General features: G+C 37.6%; 1 long non-coding RNA gene across 6 annotated transcripts in view; it reads right to left on the reverse strand.

The window, feature by feature from the left end:
- Positions 1-24,901, reverse strand: part of LOC109959985 (uncharacterized) — a 135,974-nt gene that overhangs the window by 81,397 nt on the left and 29,676 nt on the right. Inside the window, exon 4 of one of the 6 annotated variants that reach the window (XR_002274923.1) lies at positions 19,076-20,948. The exons of 3 other annotated variants lie outside the window; for them this stretch is intronic. This is a non-coding gene — a long non-coding RNA (uncharacterized LOC109959985). Of the gene's footprint in view, positions 1-19,075; positions 20,954-23,736; positions 24,270-24,901 lie in introns of those variants that run through there. 2 more of the 6 variants (XR_002274920.1, XR_002274921.1) reach the window with 2 other exon arrangements.

Consider the following 24,901-nt stretch of genomic DNA (forward strand, 5'->3'; position numbering starts at 1 on the left):
GCGCCTGACTGATTTTTACTTACAGTTTTTCTAAAGACAACACAACAACTTAAGATATAGAATCAAGATTTTTCCACTTTAACCTATAAATTGTGTTTTCATTTGCTGCTCCAAATATTATGTGGACAAATGATCGGAGCGCAGTCGTTGGAATAAACTGGTGAAAACATGAATCATATGAACAATGAAACTTTCGAACTGTCTGTAAAAAAAAAAAAAAAAAAAAAAAAAAAAAAAAAAAAAATTCCATTGCTTTTTGTGTATTTCTTCTGAAGGTAGTGAGTCTTACTCAGCTCAGTTTAGGCAAGAAAAGCAAGAAAGCAAGTTGATATAACTGTATGGATTGTGTTTGCTTGACTCTGCCTGCCACTTTAAAAATGTGTTGGTTTGTTTACTTTGAGATGATTCAACAACAAGGTGGATCAGTCACCGAAATGATGACACATTTAACATGATTAGAAATGCTGTTGAATAGACATAGATTGAAAACAAATACTGAGACACCCAGTGGCCTTCTAAAGTAGACTACAGCTGTTTTTTTGCACAATGTATAAAGTCAGTAAGGAAGCACAAGCAAGAAAGTATTTGAAAAAGATACATATGTTAATATCATCTTACAGTACATGCACAATGCAGTCACAAAAAATGTGTCACGATAAAGGAAGATTCAAATATTTGCTGTATTGTAGATCAAGATGACCAGTTTTCACATTCAGAGCACATGGGATGATATTTACTTCTTTGGGCTCAAATGGACAACAGATGATGTAAATCTTATTGATAGAGTGACTGCAATTTTGTTTTCAGCTAACTGTGATATATGATGTATGAAAAGGAAGACAGACTGTGATCTGATGCTAAGTTTGTCTATATTTTATTTTGGAGTGCTCGATCGCAGACTGTGAATTTCTCTCCTGAAGTTAGAGTCATGTGAAGCTTGTGTAAATGACTGTAGGCCTTATTATTTCCCTCCTGCCTTTGATGAGCCTACAAACCACAAAGAAACCACATTATTCTAATACCACCATGGTAGACCCAACACATGCTGTTTGAAACAAAAGGGTGTCTGTTGTGATGTATGTTGTTCTGGCACAAAAAACAACTAAGAAAAAATGGTTCAGAAACATTGTGAGCATGTTGGTATACAAAATGTGTAACAAAATTAAATTAGTCTGTTCTTGTGAAAAAAAAAACTGATATTTAACATAAAAAAAAAAACTTGCAAAAAAAAAAAAGAAGCACAAATGTGTTGATAGTGTCTGCTGTTCCTCCACAGGTGTATAACATTATCCAAAATAAATAAATAAATGAATAAATAAACTGCAGTGTGACCAACTCCCTGCAATACACAGTGATTCTCACACAGGGCATAGAGCTCACAGAATACTTGCTTCAGTGCGGATCTAGAAAATATAAAATATTATTTTAGCAATTTTAAACTACAAAAAAAATGTCTATTAAATTTTCTCTGGCTTTTAAATTCAAATTAAATTCTAATTGCTGACAGCCAAACATCCTTGGTGAGAGTCGCCCTGTATTCCAGGTGTGACGTCCTGTGACTACTTCTGCCTTTAGACACAGTGCGATTCATCTGAAAGTCTTTCAATACAAAGTATATTGTAATTTTGAAAATGTATGAGTACAACCAATAAACAAGTAATTCTGTACAGCGACCTACGAGTTGTATTTCTTCTCAGCGTATTAGGTTTTAAGGACTTATATTTGTCTGCATTCTCATCAGCTTCTCCTGTGACAATTACTAACGTGCTAGGGTCAAGAAAGGCAAAAAAATTATTAAATTAGTCATTATTCATTTGAAATTAATACTTGACTGATGACTGCTGATTAGCTTCCAACTCTGCACCTCAGCTGAAATGCACATAAGGTCAAGTGCCGGCAGCTGATGACAGGTGAGTTTAATAAACAAGCACCAGCTATTACTGTATGCTATTTATGCAATATCATATAAAATGTAATAAACAGAATAAAACAGCAAAAAAAGAAACATCCATTACTCCAACACGAGTGATCAGACATCTTTTAAAAGTCATTAGAGCCACTGCTAACTTTGTAGCCACACAAGATAAGCAATCGACATTATTTACTTTTTTATTTATTATGTACTTTGAGTGATGTACACTGCCACACATTGCAGACAAAACAATGGTACAAGCCTTCATGCACAATAGGCTTATCCAGATTCAGCAATGCCCTAACGCTAGTCTTACACTGGCAAGATTAGTAAAAGGACATTTAATGTGTTCTCTGTGAACTGTCAAACTTTAGTTGTAGTTCTGATGTACAATAAAAGCCACACAATAGACACAGAAAGCTGGTAATACAACAGACATCTCTGTAAAGGGCTAACAGCAGCAATTATGACATAGGAAGCTTCAGCTGTGAGAGCTACTGAACTGTTTATCCATCTTTTCGGTATTGGGTATCTGCTGCCAAAACATGAAGTCTTTTAGGTGTCTGTTAAATGTTAATATTCAACCAAAATGAAATGTTAGTATCATGCTGCAGCATAACCGTCTTGTGCACTGCTCTAAGAAAAAAAAGGTAGAAAGTACTTTAGATTTTAGCCATCGTGATGGTTCTCTATACCTTTATATTAATCAAAAACAGGATTTTCTCAGTTCTAAATGGGTCTAGTATCACCTTCATTCAGCACTATACGCAAATTGATCAGTGTTAGCCATTTTCCTTTCTGTCTGCGGCATTTCTTGAAACAAGAAAACTGAAATGTTGCCATTTAACAGCTGTAAAAGTTAATGTAGCATACACTGTCAGTTTCAAATTCCGCACCCTGAATACAGTTATACTAGCGAAATAACCATACGAAGTTGTCACAGTCCCACGACAGAATAAAGGCACTTTTCTATCACGATATCGCAAAATTACAATATCATTAAATCCCGACACACAATGGATTTTATCAAACTAATTTTGATCAGAAATGTAAATAACAAGAAAACTACACAGGGAACCACTAATATGGTTTAGGTTTATTATTATAGGTTTTATCATCTCTTCCACATTGCCCAACCTTGGGAGCATTGCTACTGATTTTAGACATATGATAAACAAATAAAACTACTTGCTGCAACATTTTAGCTCTGAGAAACTACAGACGTGTGTACATTTATAGCTGAAGACAGGGACAATTGCATAGAGCTCTTTAAATCAGTTGTTTTATTTCATCTGCTAGTTTCCTGTCCTCCTGCCTCCTACGAGGACGTACTATATCTCAGAGTAACACATAGGAATACAAAATGGAAACAAAAACAGAATAAATAGATAACAGCAATACATGACAGTTTGTCGCTGCTCTGTCAGTTGGAGATTTCAGTTTTAGTTGACACACTACATCTTTAAATTTGAGAATGGTCTCTATTTTAAAAAGAGTGATGGAAACTGTAAATATTAAAAGCAAAAGAACTAAATGTAACAAACATAATTTAAAAGCTTTTAAAATTGACTTCCCTTTTTAGTTAAAACTTTTTCAGTAAATTTGCCATTTAAAGACTATGTAAAATCCCAATTATCTGTAAATGATTTTTATTTTTACTATAGTTTTTATATCATAATTTTAATGAAAACTTTAATAATACATTTTGACAGCCTAATTATTCTGGTGCCACACTCCACACAGCATAATGTATGTCAAATGTAGTATAATGTGCAACTTTTAAAAATGTCACCATGCCTTCATTTCAAGCAATTTAGTTTTACTTTCTGATGTGGCTGAGTATTTGCATCGATTTAACAGATTTACCTGTACTTTTGACATTTCTCATTACTGTGTTTCAAGCAATTATGATCATTTATCACTTTAATGCCTGTTTTGTACAGTGTGTTGTCACAAATAAAGAGAATGCAATTTCCAGTTAGAAGACTAACATCCCCAGTCCATTAGCTTGCTGTTGTTCAGACTGATGTGCTAATTACAGTATAATGTGTAAAATACATGTGCAGTGTTGGTGCTGTGTAAATGGAAGATATCGGTTTTTTGTCTTTAATTGAGTTGGACAAAATTGGTTGATAATCAAACCAACAACAACTTATTTAACTGTAACTACAATTACAATCATCCATATCGCTTATCCCGAAGAGGGTCACAGGGGGAGGGGGCTTAGCCAATCCCAGCTGACAATAGACGAGAGGCGGGGTCCACCCTGGACAGGTTGCCTATCTAGCACAGGGATGACATGTAGACAAACAATGACACACAAACACACACTCACTGCTACGAGCAATTTAGAGTCACCAGTCAACCTAAGCTGCATGTCTTTGGACTGTGGGAGCAGAGCAGGGATGCAGAGTCCACACAGAAAGGTATTGGGTCAGCCGGGGCTCAAAACCTGGAACCTTCTTGCTGTGAGGTGACAGCTCTAACCACTGCATTACCATGCCACCCACTACAATTACATTTACCTTGGAAAGTAATGAAGAGGAAGGGGAAGTAGTAGTGCATTTGCTGATGATTTGAAGATGAATACAGTTGTTTCCTGCTATAAATTTATTTTAGTGTCATATTAAAAAAAGATTTAATCTTTGAGGTTTTACAGCCTTGCAAACCAACATCAGAGAAGGTTATGGAAAGCTGGTAGTATAGCATACTTTATAAGATACTGAGTGAATAACTCCATAAAGCTTTGACATCTGTGTAATACTGGCATTCAGGTTTTAATTTTGGTTTGATCATAGTCATTTCTCCAGTTACAATCCAAATTATTTTTGTCTCATTGTTGACCTGGTATATTTTTAGTTATGTTGACTCATAAAAGTTGGCTGCCTCTGCTGTCAGCAGCTTGTGTATCGTTGATGCTGGTACCAGATCAATGAAGCCCAATAAACTCGTGGCAACTCAGTCAGGAAAACGTGTCATTAGTGCTGTTTGAAGGCCTTGGATACTGGATTGTTATTCCACAGAATGTGTTCCAGAAGCGCCTATTATTCCATCCCAAGACAAAATGCCAACTTTTACAAGCGCCAAAACGAAATTAGAAAACAAAAATCAGCTGCCATTTCTGCAGTGCTTTTGGCAGTTTTCTATAATGGACATGTTTCCATTACCTCATTAGATTGAAGGATAAAATAAATCCTCAAAAGCAGTTTATATACACAAACACACACAAACACTCTGTATATTCTATGCATACAAACACACACAGCTTGTATCAGCCTGTGTGTATACACTATGAAGGTTGGAGAGGGGGTAGCACTCTGTGTGGCACATTAATATTGCCCTGTATTGTAATATTTTACATGTTAATTAAAGTGCCTTGAGGGAATGGTTCATGCTTCACTGACTTGGTGGAAAACCACCTTTAAAATCTTTTACGTCAGCAAGGTCTATGCATACTTGTGTTTATGTATGCAGTCATTACTGTAAAATAAATTTATTGTTGGTTTTACACATTGTAATCAACCCCGTTAGCTTCGCCACAAGCCTGTGACTATGTAACACTGTTGGATTAATAGAAGATGCTCATTAATACAAGCGCTGTAATTAATTGTGCTATGCATGGCTTGGCTGGAAACATGTATGTATAGTCTTGTCTGGCATAATAAATCATGTCAGCTCTCTACTGTAAAGATCTTTAATGACTACATTCCCAGATTAGGTTTCCCCCATAAAATGCATCATGATCAGGAACACGGCTTTGAGAGTGCTAAGCAAGGTGGGACAATGGAGAACCACACCTTATCACATGCAAGACAACTGCACAGACATTTTAGTCAAAAGACAGACAAACTAAATCAAAATCAGATGTGAAAATTTCTAATTTAGGCTGCGTGTTGCTCTGTACACTACATAACCTAAGTTTCTTCTTTGCTCATGTCATAATTCCTACAGCTGCTTAGCTCTGGGTTATAAAAAGCTATATGCACAGACTGCCCATGTTTTTGTTTGTTTGTTTTTAACGCAGGGACAGTCTCCTACATTTTCTTGAAACCTCATTCCAAAATTCCAGTGTTTCAAATAATTGTTTGTTCCATTAGTGGGGTCATAGTGGACATTTCAAAGCTGTACAAGCTGCACAGAAACATAAAAAAGCATTAAATTTAAGGCTAGTCAATGATGTCTGAAGAGTGATGCCTGAAAGCCAAAATGTTTTAGCAACAAAAAAGTGGTAAAGAGAGCCTGGAAATAGCCTGTTCTTTTTTTGGATACCTGTTAACTACTGACAGTGAGGCCACTAGTGATTTAAATGGCAGAGGACACTGGAGCATGCCAGCATGGCAGTCCAGTTATTATTGTGTGTGAAGGCTGAAAGCTGAGTGTGGCTCTGTGGAGAGAACGAGTGGCCTGTGTTAGGTTGGCAGGGAGAGTGCTGTTGAGATTAAGAGACGCTCATCTCCCTAAACATTAAACCAGGGTCAGCAGCTCACAGCCAACATGTGCAAACAGACAAATGAGTTACTTTTTCATGCATAGAGCTTATTAATCATTCCCCAACTTGTACTACCATGGTGTGAAATCCAAAAATTCAATGTCAGAACAATTTCTTACTAAATGTATTCACAGCATGAGTGTATGTTTTTCTACATTATGATTTAAATTCAAGTATGAAGATTCTTAAGGAACAGAGAGAACCGTCATATTAGTATTAAAATGTTATGGTCAGGATGTGACACTGGTCAGTCAAAATCTGAGTGGAAATAAAAGTTTGCAATGAGCAAAGAATATGTGTTGATTAGCCTCAGTTAACACTTTATCATGCAACTAACTCTGCCCAGATGTCATACTTAAGTGTTCACACTTGGAAGCCACCATATGGGTGTTTGTCAGTGCTTTCTACTGAACTGTATCAAGTGGATCAAGTGACAGTGAAATATAAAAAAAAAAAAGACATTGCTTCCGTGTCCTCAATGGTAGCTAACTCCATCCCTCACTGAAGCAAGTCAATACATCTCCTAGCTGTTAGTGGCTCTGTTCCATCTCCTCAGATGCAATAACAGAAGAAAAATGGGAATTCCATTTGATTGTGTGCTGGGTTTTATTTTTATTTATATTGAAAGTCAATGTTAACCAGCAAGTTGAACAGAAACTCTTGCAATTCTGACAGATATGTGTAAAATACTAGGGAATTAGTTTGCATATAGCAAATTTGATTTGTGCCATTACACACGGCACAGTCAATAGACATTTCTGAATAAACAAAAGATTACGTAAAATTCAGTGTAGTTAACTATCTGCAGTATGCATAATCCAAGAAAATTTGACAAATGCGGACCCTGCTGTGATTCCTGATATCGACAGGAGATCAAAAACAATGTGCTGCAGCAGGATTACGTGGAGATAGCGCTCAAACCCTTTCAGGACCAAAAGAGTATTACCAGGCAACAAAGAAAAATCAGAACAGTAAAAAAAATAAATAAATAAAAGCATTTTCCGCAAAAATACTCTGACTGTAAAATGCCTCGTGAAATTACAGGGCCACCCAGACCGAAAAATAAAAAAGTTAGATTTTGTTGGGCAGAAAATGCTTTGAGCTGTTTGAAAATGTGAACAGTTTGAATTGTTTATTGCTTTTCACTGCTTAACAAATGAAATAAACTGCTGTAGTGTTTTCTTTCTTTCTTTCTTTTGGTTATTAAATCTCAGTTCTTTTGACATGAAAAATGAGTGTTTCAATATGAAAACAGCCGAGACTGCCACAGTGCCCTGAAGTTCAGTCCACAGATTCACCATTTACTGTATGTGTATTTCAGGAAACTGGCAGAAAAAGAGGAAGTTGTTTTATTTCAGTTCAACAACCACAGGCACCTACAGCATGTGATGCTTTCTTGCCACCACTGGGTGACAAATCAAACATAACAGCTCTAAGTATTAGGCTACTGTGACAGAACCCTCGCCTTCCTCTATCCAACATCACTGGCTCAGTCACTACAGGAATGAAAAGTACTAGAGGTTGGATGTATCTGCACAAAATCCAGCCAATCAGATTTAATGTATTCAGTGATTATGTTGATACTGTAAAGAGACAGGGGCGGATGGGACTGCCAGTTCAGCTGATAGGGCTGCATTTTTACAGAATAAATACCCGCTGCGTCATTGTCACAGCTCAGACTCTATTTCAGGCCAAAAGATGCTCCAATCTTAATGATTGAGCAAATCCAATTCTTTAAACTCCTGCATACACCAATAGACCATACCAGACAGAGAATACCTCCATATAGCTCTCTGTAAAAGCTCTCTATATAATCTAATATTTTTGACTGATTTCTCCTTGACCATTGTTTTGTTATAACATGTTTATTCATCTAACATCTAGTAACACAGTGGTTATTGTTACAGCAAAGTCCAAGAATGCAAGAAACACAAAATGCTACAGAATTAGCCAAACTCTAAAGCACTGTAGTTGGAGGTAAAACCAGAAGTGAGTGCATCCAATATTTCCTCAACATGCTCTAACTGTACAGGAACTAGAAAATAGTTTTGTAAATTATGATGGATATAAAAAAAATAAAAATAAAAATAAAGCCCTCGGGGTGAGGCTAGGCTGTGAGTACATTTGGCCCCTGGAGGACATTTTCCTCACAAAATAAACAGCTGTACAATATTTTTCTTATTATATCCTGCAAATTTGAGAGCAGAAGTAGTAAATTACAGAGGTACACTATTGTTATTATTATGACAAACTATCAAAATTAGACCCAAGTTGTGATTAAAAAAAATATCCTTAACTGTCTTTTTAATTTTAAGCTGACATCCAAACATAAAAATGACACAGTATTAAGAATGTGTATGAGGTACACCACCCCTTTTTCACTGTAGCTTATGTAATATTGAAACTTTAAAATGTTTTTTGCCTCAGGTGTGACGTGTTTGGTGTGTCTAACTTTTTTGTATCATCATATGAGACCATTTTAATTGCATAGCCTAGAATGAATGAAAGAAAATGTTAGCCAAATGTTTCTGCAATAATGGCTAGCTGTTTCAAAGATTTCAGATCCCCATATATTCCCCTACCTGCCATGGGAAAGTAGGACATATTTTTGCTTTGTTGTACAGAAAATGGAACACAAAAAGATTAACGGTGGAGAGTGTGGCATTTGGCAGTGGGTGACAAATACATTATTGTTTTGTGCACAGCAGCAAACAATCCAAGTGCTGCTGTGGAGAGTGAGCTGTCACAGTCTCCGCACCCAGACAGCATCACACCATAATATGAGATGTCCTCAGGGAGAATGCAGTGAGGCACATGAATTGGAAATGTCACCACTAAGTTTTGAAAACGGGGAGCAGGTCTACAGTGTGGTTCTCAATTCATTCCTGCACAAAACAAATTTTACCTCAAGGGAGATAACATCAAATGATAGCAGACTGTGGACTCTTGTCAGCTGTAATGTGAATGATTAGGGAACCATAGTGCCAATAGAGAAATAAATATAATTAATAAAATAAACTGATATCACTATAACAGAGCATTCTTACACCACCCCAGAAGACAGCCATAAATTAGTGTATTCTATAATTCAGAACACAGAAAATGCATATTTGTTATTGGTTGGGGTATTCTCTGTGTGGATTTGCTCAATCATAAAGATCAGAGCATCTTTTGTCCTGAAATAGAGTCTGAGCTCTGACAATAATGCAGTGAGTATTTATTCTGTAAAAATGTAGCCCTATTAGCCAAATAATTATTTTGTCTATATAGTGAAGACAAATAGAAAACGAACAATCACAATCTCCTACAGTCCAAGAAAATGTCTTATTGCTTTTTTTCAACAACTAAACGGTTCAAAACCCAAAAAATTTCAATTTACTGTTATATAGATCAGAAAAGTTTGTTCTTCACACATGAGAATATGGGGAAGGTTTGATAAATGACTTGTGAGATGGTTTCAGTTGATTTTCTGCGGCTCAAGTTGATAGACTCGGCTTTTCTGCACTATGCTCAATTCTATTACAGTCAGTTCAGATGCTGCACAAAGTTTAATCAGTGTGAGTCTGTGGAAGACGTATGCAGTAACATATCATATTTACATTCATTGACTCTGACTTTAATTAATAGCATGCTTACAAAACTTTTCTCTAATGAGTAAAAATGCTTCTATAACCAGACAAAAGCCCACTGAGATGTAATAAACATTTGAACTTGAAGGCCTTTTCAATTAGCTGCGTTATTTCCTCTGAGGCTCAAAATAAAGAGGCGTTATGAGTCACACCTGGTAAGACAGATGTTTGAATGAGGGCTATTCTGAAGTCATCCTTTTCTGTTGATTTCAGTGTAATACTGAGAGGCAGGAAAACTAAACTAACCCATTGAGCTAATAACAAATTTTCTTTTTGACTTGTAGCACTGCATGTGTTACTGCTGAAAAATTTGCAGTACCGTTGTTTCCTCTTCCTATTCTGGTGTTTGGTATCTGGTGCTCTAGTTATTACACTGATCTTGTACAATAATAAAATAAACTCCCATACCACAGTAGGCCTATGTAACATTCTGTTTTCTGACCTATTTCTCCTTATTTATTACATATCCACATTGAGAAAGTTAGCCACAGACATCCTGATCTTTGCACCATCACAGTAGTGAGCTCTCCTCACTACTGTCCCTTTTATAAGATTATTACTCTGTTACCAAGTCATTTATTAAGCTCTTTATTGTCTCCCACTGGGAAAGTACACCAAACACCTACTGACCTGCAGCTTATTTTAGCTCGATAGGCTCCTCATAACAAAGATTGTGCACGTCCATATATTAGGCTCTATTATTTTCCACACAGGGAGACTCAGAGAAGTGTTTCTGCAGTATAATTTTGCATTGCATAGATGTTGCTAACAGGACTGCTGCTAAAGACACACAGAAATAATTAAAAAAAAAAAAAGCTCAAACTATTTAAGAAGAAAAAAGTGGGATCAGTGTTGTCGTTGTTGTGAATTGTATCCTTACCGTATGTTTATTAAGTCTTGCTTCTTTAAGGGGTGTGGCTTACAGTGATTGACATTGTATGTTCTGAGTAATGGTTGACTCTGTACTATGGAGACATACGTAGTTTGCATGTGAGGAGTTCCCTTTCTTGAGAAGAAGTTCTTGAGACATGATTGATATGTATGTTCTCAAGAAATAAACAGTCACGTTAATCTGATGACTCGAGACTCTCTAACCGGAGTACTGTAGCGGTCAAGCCTGGTATTGCAACCACCACCTCACTAAATCTTACAGTCGTCTTATAGACATGTTATTCATTTCAGTGTTGTGGAATGCAGAGAAGATCGTTATTTAAGGCTTAGTGATATATGGCACCGATCATGACTTGGTATATTTTATTCATATTTATAAAATGTAGATAGAGTATTTGTCATTCTGGTGAATGGCAAACATGATGAAAATTATTTGTACATTAATCTTGCGATCTGTCTAGGGTGTACCCCAATCCTCACCCTTTGGCAGCTGGGACTGGCTCCAGCCCCCCTGTGACCCTCTTCAGGATAAACGGTATAGATGATGAATAGATAGACATTAACCTTGCATATGACATACAGTGTAACCTCTGTCATTGAAATCTCTGTATACATGTATGTGGATGTAGAGGTATTGGCCAGGAGGCCTTTTACTCCAGGGGAAAACCTAAGTCTAATCTAATCACATGGATTACTTGATATGATGCTAACCACATTCTGCTAGATAGCACATTTAGCCTGCTACAGATGTGTAGCAGTTGCACTCACCCACTTCAGCTGATGAGTAGCAACCAGTTTCTAGCAGTAAAGGGTCTAATTGTCTATTTTAGCTGCCCCAGATAGGCAAATCAAGACAGCACCAGCACCAGCCATCTGGCTGCGTGAGAACTCAAGTCTCTGCTGGCAGAAACACAAATGTGTTTTTGCCCTCCCTGTTCAAACACCCACCATTAAAACCTCAGCTGTTCATGTTTTACAGATTGTGCATTTGTCACGGTCACTTGGATACTGTCTCAGTGATGTGGTGTGCTCCTGTATTTCAGCTGCCATTCAAATATCCACCCTGATTTGCTTTGCTCCTCCTGAAACAAAGCATCACTGTAATTTTCAGATAAAATGCCCAAAGAAGGTGCTCTGTGTTAAACATGGGGACTTTAAACAATGCAGCAGACTGTGTGATATAATCTGTCTAGAACTGTGCAGTCATCCAAACGCATGGTTAGGTTATTTTACTACTCCTTGACTTTTTCCATGTAGAATTTAAGACTTTAACAAAAGCATGCAACCTTTCTTTCTGAGTCAAATTAATTTTTGAAACTGACATGTTGCTGTTCTTTTGAGCATGGCTATAGGAGCAAATTAATTCCACTAAACAAAAGCCACAGTGACCATAAAAGACCTTGTCACAAAGCCCACTGCATACAGTAGCATTTGTACATGCTAGCAATCCATCAAAACCAACAAAAAACCAATTCTGTTGTGTGTGTGATGGGAAAAATACCTTTATCTTTGGGACAAAAGCGCAGGTCAAAGCTATCTTTAGTTGAGACTAGAGGCCTATTGCAGTTGTTATCTGTGTGAAACAGGGCCAGATGGGGCATAACCTTGGCTCATTCCCCACTGGGCATTAATCTTAGCTCTAATTAGCTGCTTTTAGAAGCTCACTAGGCTAGTTCTATCAGTCTGAGCACAGACACCTCTGCCTCTCACACCTTGGCTCACAGTGGCGCTCAAGCCGTGTTCAGAATAAGAAATCTCAACAGATGTGGAACTGATGATATTCACTGATTAAATGGGATGTTAATGAGTGTGACAGATATTCATAACACTGAAGATCAAATGGAACGTAAATGCTTGATTTATTATTGAAGTCAGTGAAACCCAAGAGTATAATTTATTTCATTTACTGGTTTTTACTTTTTTTTTTTTAAGTGAAAACACTACACTTCCAGTCAAAGTGTTACTTTTATACAGTGTAATGCAACCCACTGCACAGCCTTTTTCCTCCTACTGAATGAGTCGATTTGATAATTGATTCCACAATGTTTAATACTGGAAAATCAGCTTTGCATTTTCATCAAGGTAAAATCATTTGCAGTGCAAAGATTAAACAATTTAGAGCAAAGAGGCTCCTTTGTGATTTTTCAGCCTGGCTTTTTATATTCACTTTGGCCTTTTCACTAACTGAGAATCATTTGTTTTGTCCCACAAAAGGACAAATGGTTTTGAATAGGCCATAGCCACCGGCTGAAACAGTACTGATTGTCATCTCTACGACTGATGATGGATTATAGATCTGATAGATTTAAGCCCTTGGACAGGCAAGACATGACAAGGTATTCTGTTAACACAAGAAATCCATACTAACATTCAATTTGATACTTGCATCTCTCTTTCCATCCTTAGATCCATCCTCCCACCACTATCCCTTATTGCTTAATCTTCCTCTCCTCTCTTTATTTCCTGCCTAGGATGTCCATTTTATGAAGCGTGTGTGTGTACTGGGGGGAGTTCTTAAATAATTACATAATCTGCATCTCATGCTGGTGACTGAAAGTGAAGTAAAAAATCAATAATTACTGAAATCATGAGTCAGTATTTCTTTTGTTTACCTCCTGATTCATTTTTCTAACTTACAACAATGCATTTGAATTAAGCCTCCCAGCGAAAAGTTTGGACATATTTTCCATCCATTCATTATCTATACTGCTTATCCTGAAGAGGGCCATGGTGGGGCTGGAGCCAATCCCAGCTTACACTGGGTGAGAACCGGGGTCCACCCTGGACAGGTTGCCTGTCTATCACAGGGCTGACACTTAGAAACAGACAACCACACACCCACACTCATTCCTACAGGCAATTTAGAGTCACCAATCAACCTAAACTGCACGTCTTTGGACTGTGGAAGGAAGCCGGAGTACCCAGAGAGAATATGGAAACACCGCACATGAATGTACAAGGTCGGCCAGGGCTCGAACCTCAAGGCAGCAGTGCTAGCCACTGCTCCACCATGCTGCCACACATTTTCCAGTTGAATTAAATGGGAAAGAATGTCCAAACTTATGACTGGTAGTGTATGTACAAAACAGTTTGCTTTGCACCATTGACAACAAGTGTCTGTCTTTGTACCACACAATGTGATAATTGTACATCTTTACAGTTAAATGGAGACAAATGTTCCCTGTATGTAATATTATAAACTAATTTAATCACTAGAGAAATAACTAACATGAAATATAACTTACTTTAAATAGACATGTATAGTTAAAAATAGATCCCATATATTCTATGACATTTAGATGGACTTTTCCTCAGAGAACCTTTCAGAAATGGGATGAGATGGTTTGGATGTCCTTACAGGCACCTTCATTATGTTCAGACCTTTTGAGAGTGTAGTGAACAGTAGGAGACTTCTATAAAATGGAAATACAGCAAGAAAAAAAAATCAGAGAGAGTGCAAAAGACTAAATGCCAGTTAACTGAGGTCACAATTCTGGTGGGAGGATTCAGCAGCTACAGAGCAGAAATGACAACGTTGATGACAACACTATCACAGCCTCTAACTGTAAACACCATTACAGAATTGTTCACGCGACTTTACTTATTTCTGTCTGAAAGTGAAAGAAGGAACACAGGTGACTGCAGTCTGTGTTAAGAGCAACAGCAGCATCGCTTTCAGTGATGTAGAATTTTTCAGAAAATACAGACTAAAGAAGAAAACAGATGCACTATCAACAGTTTGTAATGCACACATTTCATCCATCATCCATTTGTTGTGCAGTGCAGGCTAAAGCTCGACTGAATGTAGTGTAAACAGGGGTGTCGCTTTTCACCACTTATCCAATGACATTCTGAAAGGCTTGACAGTAAATGGGAAAGTGAGTAAGTAAGTTTAGGTCTATCAATAAAACACACAGAAAATTAGAGCTTTTTAGATGTTTGTCACTTTAAGTCAACTACATTTGCTCTAATTATTTCCCCATATTCATCTCCATTACTAGTTAGACAGCTTTTATTTAGACTTCCTTTAGATGTAGTGTACAATTAGCACCCTCAATTTCTGTAGCAGTAAGAGCAGTTGTTACTCTTGGCTTGCTACAGATCTTGATGCAATTGTCTCATATCCGTCAGCTTAAGTAAAGTACTGTATGTTTCTTGGGGAAAAACCTTTTTTGCTCTTTTCAGGTAGTAGACTTAGGCTGTGCTTGTATAAGAGTTGACAGTCACTTCCTACCTTTATACTTTTCAGCCACATCTATCATCCAAAATCCTTGATCCTGTACAAATAAAAACCTAAACCTTAAATGTTAGAGTGCTACATGCATAAACTATTTAAAAAAGTATATGTCAAAGTCTGTAATAAATGGTCTTTATTTTCTAACATGCACGCGCACAGTACTCGGTCCCCACAATAGGAGTAATACAGACACACACACACACACACAGATATATAAACTCAAAGTTGGCACTGACAGTACCTTGAACCGCAGCAGGACACATGATCCCTCTCTCCAACCCTCTGACCAAGCTGAACTCCCAGTTCAAGAAACCACAGTTATTTACATAATTACTAGAACTCATCTGACCCGGTGAAAATGGTTTGTCATCACACTGTCAGGAAATCACTTCTATCTGACAGACCATTAACAGGGGGAAGGCAAGAGGAAATTATCCAAACCCCTTGAAACTAATTGGACAGAAGTCACACTAAAACAACTATCTGCATTGATTTAAGGCAGATGAAAAATAGGGAAATGAAGTACAGGGGCACCGTCACGATCAGCAGTTATTACATGCACCATATAGCATGTCAGAGACTGACTTTTTAAAGAAAGGTGTACTTTACTTAACAGAAACTCAAGACTGCTGTCACCAGAAGAAGAAAGAGGTGGTTACAAAAACACCTACTGTTCAACAACCTATACTTACATTTTTGTGACAAGTGACATATTGAGGTTGTGACTGCAAGTACTCAGCAGAAAAGTACAATTCAGGGAAACAAAAAAAGGAAATTTGTCTTGAATACACTAACTCTGAAAAAACCTATTTGAATTAGCTTAGTGACAGCTGAAGTTTCATTTGAGCATCAAACAAACTTTGGAGTGCATTTTTGAAGAGAACAAGGGCATTTGGCCCTCCTTTCTCCCAGCGTAGTTGCAACCTGGATAAAAAGCTTGAGGGTCAGTGCGGAGAACAGGAAAAGTTACAACTAAGACCTATTCTCACATACATATGGGCATGTCAACATTTTTTTAAAACCAACTTGAAAACTCCTGAACCCATCCTTTAGGTCCAACTGTTATGCCTGTGATTAGGGATACACTATCAGTGAGTCCCCAAAGTTGCTGCTGCTAATGATCCTGGTTCAAAAGGAACAATGCATTCATGCCCTTTGATTGGCTTTGTCAGGTTAGCTGCGACTTAGAGCTAGAAAATACTTTGGAAAGTCGAAATCTAATGGCATTGCAACTGTAAAGAAAAGAAAAGAAAAAAAAAACAGTCTGCAAAGATGCTACAAAGTCACTCCAGACTGAAGAAGAGCTAGCCGGTCAACACAGCATAAATAAGCATTCTGTCTATTGTGAACACACTAATCACAGTTATTTTCTCATCCTTCATTCCAGAATTATTTTTGAATCTTCACACCCATGGTTTTAGATTTTGATCAACCAGAATCTTAATAAGCTTGTAACATGAATTATTAGATTTTATTTTTGGGGGCCAGTTTCCCTCACACTTTCTCTCTTTTTGTCTCGTCCTCCTTCTCTGCACTCACTCTCTCTTACACCTACCAGTACTCTGCAGTATCAACTACAATATCACATTCTGTTGGGGGAAAAAAATTTATTCACTGTTTATTTGTCTCTTCAAATACATCCATCATTTCTCTTCCAGAAAAAGTGATCTGCTGAAGTCAACACCCTTGGGACAGAGGCACAGATGGAGGGAATACTAAAAATGTCCAGGTTTGTTCGGTCTTGGTGTGGAACAAGGCCTGCACTCACAGTGCAGTTGCAGTGCAAAGTAGGTCTTTGAGGAGCTGTGTGAGAAGTTCTGCAGTTTAGCCAGTGCATGTTTGAAATGTTAAATTTAAGGAAAGGGGCTTTACTTTGGGTGGCTGCAAAATAAGCTTTAAAGCACCAGTTGAAGTATTCACAACCACGGGAAAGACAACTGGCATTTAAAACCTTACTGCAAGGGCACTAATCAGTAAGATTTTAAAGTACTTGAGGAAGGAACATCATTATCCATTCTGTTTTTGTTCCGACCTCTATCACCACAGGTAAAGATTTATGCCTGCATACTGGTCTGCTTGCTTCCCCTCTGGGTCAAAGGTACATATTGTACTCCAAGAACATGCTCAAAATGCAGCACATGAGCGTGCTGTGCTATATGCGAGTTGCATTTTGTCGCGGCCTACAGTCTACACTGTGAAGCAGTTCATGTCAGTTAAGAAGCACCGTTAGAAAATTGCTATCACGATATTGTAACTGTTCTATAAAGCTTCAATCGATTGCTGAAATAGTTGCTCATTTGCCTTTTTAAGTGGTCACAGAAGTGGAAGTTCTTAATGTATTATTACACAAGATTTTAGAATTAGGGCGGCCATGATAAGGACACAGTAGGTACAATAATATTCCAAGGTCTGAAGGCCTTGAGTCCCACAGTGTGTAATTTTCTCGTGAGGACATGATAATATGTTCATTCAATACTAATGAATAGGATTTCATGGAGAAAATAAATGGAGACTGAATTAACTGTTCTTACATCTTCTCTCAAGATGACCTGAACTAGATGACCTGAACTTCTGTCCAATTCAATCTCCCCTGCACTGCACCAATATTAGAAGTCACATAATGTGATAAATTCACAGCACTGTCTTTAAAACGCTAAAAAGGGAGTAAAAAGCAATGTCTAAAATAAACACAGAGGTGTTTACTTGTAGCATCAGTGTATATGCACCTTTGTTGTCAAACCAACAGTGTGTATCACAGGTCAGCTTGACTTTTCCTGCTCTAATGAAGAACCACTTAGTGATGTATGAAGCACATTATTTCATGTGTCTCGTGGCTTTTTTTGGCCATTAGCTCGACCACTGGAGCGCTGTACATGACCTTTTCACTTTGTTTTAATACTCCTGGGTTTGTTCCTTTGGCCAGATGTTCCTCTATTTTTCCATACTTTATTTTCCGTCTCATCTACTGTCATCTTTAGGGACTTGCTTAAGGACTTGTAGAACATGTCCAGAGTCCACTTGGCACACAATCATACAGCTGACTTGGTCATTTCTCTCAGTTACATTTCCCTTTATCTTAATTTGTTTGTGACGATTTATAATAGCTAAGTATGGCTTCTATACTGTACCCATGGCACCTGAGTGTTGGCTTACAGTATTTGAGTAGTAAGACATGATACTTGCACACTCAATTTCCATTCCTGAAGCAAATACTGAATATGTGATACACTGACGGAATACACTTTGAGAAAATCAAATCAGGAAATCTCTCATAATCAACACATCAGTTCTGTCAAAAACAACTGGGCAAAACACAGGTTCGGGTGTTTGAAGAAAACCAGTGAGGTTGTAAAAAAACAGCATCTACTCTATTGAGAAAAGTAAAAAGACTGGTATTTTTTTTCTATCAGTTACTTCTTATGGCATTAACGCTACAGTATGTAACTTTTTGTCAAATATTTGTGTTGTAGAAAACTGCTCCAAGGCTCGTCTTAATGTGAAGTAGTGCAGTAAAAGCCTCCTGTAACCCAGACTCGAACAGCACAGAGTGCAGAGATATTAGCTCTTTTTGAGCAGGACTGGCCTCTCTAACCAGAAATTTTCTGGTATTTCTGTTCAATCAGTACATTTTGTTTCATTCTCATTTATTGTGATTTCATAATGACATATCTGAAGAGCTGGGCAGAAGGTGGTAAAGCGTAGCAGATTGTAGTAGAACAAAGAGGAGATGGGAGAGGGAGTGCTGGGCAAAGAAGAGTGGGTTGATTTGGCGTTTCATGCTAGTGCTACCTTAAGTTACATACTGTAGATTTAAGGAACTGAAGTTCATTTGAACCAAGCACTTGAATCATATAAAGCAGCAAACTGAATTGTTTTTATTCTGTGTTTCAATCAAACTGAGTACATTTGCATTAATCGAAATGCCAAAATAGCAAATGTGGCAGGAAATGATATTTGCTTCTTCCAGGTTTCTTGGTGGCAGTTTTTCAAAAGGGAAGCATGAAGACATTTGAAGGATTTTCCAGAGGCACCATCACATAGCCATACATAGTAGGGACAGAATACATTCTTTGCCACAGTACAATAAAAAAGTAATTTACACATACTATGGCCGAAGAAACAAATCGAGCCCTCACCTATTACCCTGCTCGAATTTATGTCCATTACTCTTCCTCTGGTGGTTTGGTGAGAAATGACAATGATGTTGGGTTAACCTGTTTACTTGTGTTTAATGCACATGTAGTATCGACCACCATTTATGTTCACTGTTGTATTATCGTTGCATTTACTATTGACAGCTGTCTGTAAGTATCCACATGGAAACATTAAAGCTTTACTCTAGTTCCTTTCCTCACCCTCTTAGGCTGGATTTATTCTTGACACAAAGGGGTAAAAACAGGAACCTACTCAAGTAGCTGCCATAAGTACTGAGGAACTCATTAATGCTTACTGTAATATAAATCCATTTGAGATATTTGATGTAGACCAGGCGTCGAAAGAAAAAAAGAGAGACATGATGGAGATCAGACAGCTCTATTGTCAAAGACTGTTAATGGTGCAGTATTGCCTTGGAGACTGTATTTATAGATTTTTGCTCCTGCTGTACAAAATATGAGGAGACACATGATGAACATAGCCAGCAGCTTTTACTGTCAACTCAGAAGCCAGTATTATTGTCTCGTCAGAGGCAGTTCTTTGGAGGAAGGTACAGGGAAACAGATTTCAAACTCTGCTAAACAGATGACAGTTGTGATAACAGATAACACAGTAGTGTAACTACAACAGCTCATATGTTTGTTGGGGTTTAAGAACTAACAATGTGAACCAAAACTCCTTCTGTACAGAAAGCAGACACGATAAATGCTGAGGTCTGAGGTACCTGTGATGGCAACATGCTGTAGGAGTGCTGGCAGTGTATTTGACCATTTCTCCAATGGCCTATTGGTTCTTACATAGGTCACTGAGGTCATGTTGTAGCTGACCTCACAACCCATCAAGCTTTGATCAAAGACCTTAGCCCATGTATTTAACATCTTGCATACATAGTGAATTACTATGAGCAAGCACAAACAGCCATTTCCCTAACTTATTACCATGCTATACTCCCAAGAAGGCAATTGTAGTGGGATTGATGTCTTGGTAATGGTTATTCAGTTATCATTCTGCTAAGGGGGAGATATCCACCCTGCATACCAAATCTGATAGGGGTCACACTGGTGGAGGGTGTAAAGTGATCCGATTTATCTGCTGACTTCAAGACAGAGTTAGACAGCTGAGTATTTTGTTATTTTAGAGGTGAGCATCCTATTTTTAACATGCAGTAACTTTAGATTACTCTCAAAGCAACTGCAGTCTTGTTTGATGAGAAAATATTTCAGCTTATAAAGCCAGTCAATTAAAAAGACAAACTACAAAGTAATTTGTGATTTGTAAATAAAGGGTATCAAGAAATTGTAGTGTAGCTATGCATCCCTTAATAACAAAACCAGGAGGCCATTGTTATGTATCCCTAAAGCAAAATCTTAACTGAATTGGAACACCATGATCTCTGTACAGCTGAACTAAAAGTTATGTACACATTCTTTGCAGTGACTGAAGCAGATGTTTGGTCCGCAAAGACTGTTTTGCTGCTTCATCTGTTGGTAATTGTCATGTACAGAATATCAAGATGCAAGGAAGGACTGAAAGTAGAACATTTTCACTTGCTCTCTGGTGGTGTCCGGTTTGCACACAGGGTGCAGTGTCTGGGTTAATTAAGTGAAGATTTTCAAGCATCTCCAGTTCTTGTTCCTGCACTGGAAAGAACAGAAGGTCAGTAGGCAAATTGGTGCAGGCCCCACAGTTACTGTATACAACTGCTGCGGGGAAGTGAGGGCTGAGCATAAAGGTAAACATCTGTTTACTAGGAACAAATGTACGATCCTGCCCTTATCTACAGTCATGATCTTAAGCTAGTGACTACATGGTTTAGAATGCAGATATAAGCAGTCAAAATGTTTCCCCAACAAGGCGTCTGGGATGGGTTGCTGCTTTGCACTGAAAGGAGCCAGATTGGGCGGTTCATGCATCAGACCAAACTAAAACTACTAAACAGCACTTTGCTTCAAACTGAAAAATTACAACAAAAAGCCAGTGAAACTTGGAAAATGCTGAACAGAAAACAGGACTGACAGCTGATAGGTCATGCTGGTGACCATCCAAGCGCTGTGCTGCACTCTGTAAAAGAAAACAATTTTAATTGAATAAGACAGGCAAGCATGTGTAGCAATTTTTTTTTTTTTTAAATCTGATTTTCCTGCAAGTTGGTGACTGAATTTGAAGAAGGGAGGGATAAACCTTTAGCTAATAAGATCCAATAACTCCCAAGTAACTGCATTGTCATGTTTCATCTACACCTCCAACAGCCTGGCCAGTTTTCCCCAGTTAAGACAATTTACCCTGTAAAGCACAACATATCAAAAAATAGCCAGATCATTCTAATTTTTTGGAACTGAGATGTTTATTAAACCTTTTAACAAAATCCAAAATAAAATTCATGATTCAAAATTCAAGATTCACGATTTTTATTTGCCATATATGCATAGACAGACAGTCCAGGTATATACGAATAGAGGTGCCATATTATTTAGATTATTTCTATTTCTTTTGTATCACATTTGATACATGGGGCATTTTTGGTGATTTTTTTTGTTCAGAAACCTCACGTATCAAATATGATACAAATGGTTTTATAGGGTTAAGTAGGTAAACATTTTACCCTATAAATGTACAGTACACTGACCTGAAGAAACCACAACTGGCTGCGTACACACCGACACTTTTTGTGTCCCTTCAGCATATCACTTCACAACACTGCTTTAAGAGGGATTAAATTGTGCAACTTGACAGTGGCACTTGGTACTGAAATTTTAAACCAGGTGATACAATAGGTTCAGGTGTAGTTCAAGTGAAAAAGGCACAGTAGTTCAGAAACAAGTAAGTCCAGTTGCCTATATATTACCACTTTGGATATACCATAGCTGGATGACAATCTTCATAGAGATATAGTTCAGCCATGGCTGTGGTTACAAAACACTTTGGTTAACAGAGAGCTAAAAGCTGAAAAGACACACTTGACAGCCTCTGCTGAGTTATTCTCATGGGTGAAAAAGTACAAGGTATGCCAAGATTTGCACAAAATCTGTTCTCTGTTCTGGGAAGCCACATGGCTTACCTCAAATTATCCTCAAATTATCCTCAAAGTTAATACATCCCTTTGTAACTGACATAATACAAGTAAGAAAATATCAAAAATCATAAATACTCTATAGACATTTATTGCTAAAGCATGTTAGATCATTTTAATTGCAAAATACTAAAAATCTGTTAATAAAAAACTTGGCAATTAAACAAGCCAAGCTGCCATGGCAACAGGACTACATTCTTGACACACACCACGCGTACAACAGTGTGTAGGAAGGGGTGCGATCGTGTGGGGTAAACATGGGGTAAGGAGGGTGTACTTTGATAATGGACCTTTTTGATAAAAGGACTATACAAAGACAGGAGAAAAAAAGACGGGAAAGAATGAGATGGTGGAAGGCATGAATGAGAAGTCATACAGTCAAAGCCAATTTTAAAATAAGCTAATGTACTGTTGTTGTCAGTCTTTGGCTTTCTCTAGGAACCATCTGGATGTGATTATGTCTTTTGCTAGCACAAGGAACAAAGGTTGGTAAATGGGGACAACAGCGGTCCTGTCAGTCAGTGAGGTGCACCCACGACTTATTAACCTCAACCTTTACAAGTGTGATTTAAGAGATGCTGTGGGAGGAACCCTGTCCATCTCTGTTCCAGAGAAGTGGGAGGAGTGTCAGTGCAGAAAGGATCTCTCTGTAGACTCTGACAAAGTGCTGCATACTGCACTTCTCAGGGGGAGCTATTAATTGTTGGTGGATGTATTCCCAAAAGGAACACAAAGAAGCCATGAGTGCAGGGGCTTTAATGTATTGTGTGCATGACTTTATTGGTAAACAGGGATACTGACTGATCCTTCTGGTTCCTATTAATGGCAGAATTTTGTTACAAAGTTTTAAGAGACTATAATGATACTTCTGATGAGTTTAGCATTACACATATTTTTAAAGCACAGATGGACTTATTACACATCAAAAGCAGGTGAATCATAATGTTAGTTCAGACCATGAATGTTCCTTTTAACCTCTGATCTATCCAACTTAGCAGTAAATAATAAATTGTCTGAGCTGAATATACAGTAAATATAGCACAAGAATAAATGCCTATTACTTGTGATGGATATACTTGATATTAATTAGTAGTGACACTAGAGTCTACACCCATGATGACATTTACTAATTTCAACCCTAAATTACAACAATTTACAATAATAAATCTCTGTAAGCACTGGCATCCATTATTGTGTCCTGCATGATGCTTGCAGGAAAACTATTTTAGAACAAAGACAAAGAACAAATAGAAATGGACTATTAAATAGGATCAGCTAAAAAAAAAAAAAAAAAAAAAAAAAGGAAAACACAAAGCTTTAGATGCAGAAACACATCAAGCTTTATCATGCGAAACAGGAAATGTGACAAATGCAAACTGTGTGGTTTAATTAATTGTGCAATCTTGACCACAAAGCTCATCGCAAACGGTGAAAATAGTACCATTAGTGCATGTCAGACTGCAAATAAAGACCTAGAATTTATTTTTCTTCTTTATGTGCAGCCAATAGTCTGATCTATAGCATACCTGGAAATGCGGACTTGAAATATTCAATCATTAGCATTTTCCTAACCCTTAGCAATCTTATACAATGTTCTTACAGAGGAGGTGTGACACTGGCTGTTAAATGATGCACAGCAGGTGCTAGCGAGGCAGCCTTGTCCCATCTGTATAGCACATTAAAATTCACAATGTTGTGCATTTGCAGGGCAACTGGAGTCCTGATATCCCATTGGTACTGGTCATAACCATGTTCATGTTATTCTCTGTTAACCGCTTAAGATTAAATTACTTAAAAGCCAGATGATTTACAGTACAACCTTTGTCACTTTCCTTACGGTGACTGGAATTGATCTTTCAGCATATCTGTTGTGGTCCCAAATGCATCTGCTCCATACAGGTGTTCATGGAGGAGACAAAAGGCAAAGTTCACTCTCAGTTTTCGTTATTTGAAAAACATTAGCTGCAATTCTTTTCACAACGGTGTAGTGACTTGTTAATTGTCTACAGCTCTGTATGCATGTTATTGTGTGATTATATGTGCATATTCATTACAGAGGGGAGCAACTGGAGTTGCAATGCAGAGGAAATCCACACTAATGACTTTAATTAAAAATATGAAAGAGATGATTAATAGTCTAAAACATGGAAATTACATATATATATACATACACACTATATATATATACAGTGCCTTGCAAAAGTATTCGGCCCCCTTGAACTTTGCGACCTTTTGCCACATTTCAGGCTTCAAACATAAAGATATAAAACTGTAATTTTTTGTGAAGAATCAACAACAAGTGGGACACAATCATGAAGTGGAACGAAATTTATTGGATATTTCAAACTTTTTTAACAAATAAAAAACTGAAAAATTGGGCGTGCAAAATTATTCAGCCCCCTTAAGTTAATACTTGGTAGCGCCACCTTTTGCTGCGATTACAGCTGTAAGTCGCTTGGGGTATGTCTCTATCAGTTTTGCACATCGAGAGACTGAAATTTTTGCCCATTCCTCCTTG

The sequence above is a fragment of the Monopterus albus genome, unplaced genomic scaffold, assembly GCF_001952655.1.
Source record: "Monopterus albus unplaced genomic scaffold, M_albus_1.0 scaffold42.1, whole genome shotgun sequence".
Taxonomy (NCBI): Eukaryota; Metazoa; Chordata; class Actinopteri; order Synbranchiformes; family Synbranchidae; genus Monopterus; species Monopterus albus.